This window comes from Geospiza fortis, unplaced genomic scaffold (genome assembly GCF_000277835.1).
Source record: "Geospiza fortis unplaced genomic scaffold, GeoFor_1.0 scaffold23, whole genome shotgun sequence".
NCBI classification, from domain to species: domain Eukaryota; kingdom Metazoa; phylum Chordata; class Aves; order Passeriformes; family Thraupidae; genus Geospiza; species Geospiza fortis.
The window spans coordinates 12,235,691-12,238,833 of NW_005054303.1; the positions used below are offsets into that span (position 1 = coordinate 12,235,691).

The 3,143-nt window shown below is 41.3% G+C and overlaps 1 long non-coding RNA gene across 1 annotated transcript in view; it reads left to right on the top strand.

Moving 5' to 3' along the window:
- The first annotated feature begins 267 nt into the window (after positions 1-267).
- Positions 268-3,143, top strand: part of LOC102042504 — a 6,790-nt gene continuing 3,914 nt past the window's right edge. Inside the window, exon 1 of the long non-coding RNA XR_265263.2 lies at positions 268-1,984. This is a non-coding gene — a long non-coding RNA (uncharacterized LOC102042504). The remainder of the gene's footprint in view (positions 1,985-3,143) is intronic.

Sequence of the window (3,143 nt, forward strand, 5' to 3'; positions counted from 1 at the left end):
CTTCCGCACGGCTCCCTGTGCAGGGAGGCGCGGCAGGGACAGCGATGTGGGGAAGGCTGAGGGATTCTTCTGGGACATGTGTGGGGGTGTTGTGGTGCCTGGGCCTGGAGGTGCGGCCTTGCGAGGCGGGACACCCGCGCCTGTCGGAGTCCTTGGAGAGAGTTTGGTCTTAGAGACGAGCTTTGACTTTACTGAGTAGGAGTTACCGGTTGAAGGCTATGATAAAACCAAATGTTTTAAATTTAGTTTCATATTTTGACATATTATACAGATTTTTTTCTGTGGCTTATGGTGATAAGGATAGTTTTTATTTTATTTATAGTTTTGCATAGTTTTTATTCTGGAGTAATAGATCCATAATTTTTATTCCAGAGTGATGAGCATTTGTTTGACAGTGCTCACTGTGAGCTTAAAGGCATCTATCAGGGTTACCTAAAGTGACAGTGGGGGACCATTGTGTTAATTGACAGAAATACAGAAATAGATTATTAATTTAGGTATGGTTCCCTTGTAAGTTCTGCTTTGAAGGTGGCTTTTGTATTTTTTTAGTTATTATAATTAAATCTGATGCTTTAGAAATTGGCAAGTAATGGGAGAGTTCTCTAGCGAGTTCAGTGAGCAGAAGTGTGTGGTGCAGGTAAACTCTGAAGGTTTAATAATGCACAAAGCACACAGGATTTGTTGTTGAGAACTGCAGGCAAGGCTTGACATGGAGGAAAGGTCTGGAATTTTGGTGTTTAGGTGTGGGTTGTAAACATAAAGATGGCTGAAGATCTCTACAGAACGTGTAAAAGTTGAGGCATTTAGTGTGGAGGGAGCTTTGATTGTGTGCTGTCATTCTGTTTTATGCAGGGGATAAAACTGGAGAGTATCAGAGGGGAACCTAGAGGAGACCTGGACAGGGACTTTGGACAAGGGCATGGAGTGACAGGATGAGGGCAATGGCTTTGCACTGACTGAGAGCAGGTTGAGCTTCCATATGAGGAAGGAATTCCTGCCTGTGAGGGTGGGAGGCCCTGGCACAGGGTGCCCAGAGAAGCTGTGGCTGCCCCTGGATCCCTGGAAGTGCCCAAGGCCAGGTTGGACAGGGCTTGGAGCAGCCTGGGATAGTGGAAGGTGTCCCTGCCATGGCAGGGGGTTGGAATTGGATGATGTTTTTAAGCTTCCTTCCAAACCAAACCATTCCCTGATTCTATGACTTAGAATATGTTATGTCTAACCCAAATGTTAACAAAACTTCCATAATTCCATTTGAATGTGAACTTGTGATCTCTGTGGAATGTATTGGGGAAATCCTGGCTTGGATTGTGAGCTGTTCCTGAGGCATGGTTTGTATCTCTGTACTGAGTGTAGAACCATTCAATAAATAACAGTTTGTGATTGAACTAACCAGTCTTGTTTCTGATTTCTAGCATAAAAATCCTGCCCCTGTGGATGTAGCAGTTACAGCCAGCACAATTAGGAGGCTCATGGCACATCACCCACCAAGCTGCTGTGAGCAAAAGGACTTTATTTCTGTATAGCCAGTGAGCAGGAGAGGTGACTTGTTCTTTTATGGTATTTTAAGCACCTAAGAATGCCCAGTGGGCAGCTCAGGACAGCACAAATGTTCCCACACAGCTTAGGGATGATGTCTGGTGTCATGGAATGAGAACACTGTGCTTTTGGCAAGGCAGGAAAAAAGTCTAATTTTGATTTCAATATCTTTTCATTGGAATAGGAACTTCAGGACTCAAGAGTTACTCCATGGTACTGAAATTACTCATCCTAAATGTCATTGTTAAACAGCTCTGAAACTTGAACCCATCCTGGCTGTGCTGGATTTTCATGCCCCATCCCCCTGTGCAAACCCTTACAGGGAAGCTGTGGGAATGAGTGGAAGAAATGAGCAGAGGAGGTCACTTTGCTGAGCCTTTTTATCATGGCCTGGTGTGTTCACTGCACAGAGTTTACAGCTGAGAAGCTCTAGAGTGGGACAATCACAGTAAGTCCTTTTAGGATCTAATCTCTCTGTAAACAGACACCCTGAGGTAGAAACATTTCATTTTCTAGATCATTGTTCAAAGCAGCAGTGGTTGGTTATCTGTGCTTTATTAGTACCAAAGGTCTTGTAAGCACAGGAGATTTGCCTGGGGAAATGCATTTGAGTTTAGCTTGAACAAATTAAAGGCTTCTTAATTTAAAAACAATTAAAAGCATTAAGGTATTCTAAGCATGGCACTGGTCATTGGTCACATGGAATTCTGAGTGATGGCTCTAAGTAAATTAGTAAAAACAATACACTTAAGCACTTGAAAATGTGTTTGGTGTATTAGTTGCAGAATATATTTATCCCAGAAATCTTGCCCAAGGTCTTCCACACATGTGGCACTGGATAAGAAAAAGCAAATTTAGGAATGTCTGTATCTTACAGCTCTCTTTATAAGAACAGCAGATCAAGTCACTGCTGAATGTAGCACGTGGCTTCCTTCAGATCACAGATAAAGTAAGAAGATTTCTGGGATAAGTGAGATGGTTTTATTCTGTTCAGTAATTACATCCTGCTCTTGACACACTGGATTTTTGTAGCTAAAAGAATTCAGAATACATGTACAATTGCAGCCAAAATTCTATAGAAACATTAAAAATATTGGATCTTATTTTAACACTTTGCTTCTTTCTATGTAGTGAAGTACAGTGCTACTCTGTCAGATTTTGCAGTTGTTCAGGAGACTTTTAGCTTTTATTTCTGTTTCTATTCTTTTCTAATGCTCTTTCCTTGGTGTTTCTGTAGTTCTGCAGATCTTCTGTAGTCACTTCTGCACATCCTCTGTCTATGTGAAATGCAGTATTTCTGTACAAACTAAGGTCACATGCTTCCCACAAAGCTTTATTATCTAAATGATTGCAAACTGCTCAGAGGAGCATGGTAAGAAGTTGTGAAGTGCATGTATAAAGAGAAAAAATCCTCTATAAATTCGAAGTTGACAGCAAAAAAAATCAGCCAGTAATAGCTGGATTATAAAAATGGAAGCTCAAACCTTTCCTGATCACAGAGAAAAATTAAACTATCAGCATGAACTTCCTTCATTTTTATAATCCTGTGTGTGAGAGAGGGGAAAAGAAACAAACCAACTTGAATGAAACCTGTTAAATGCTTACTT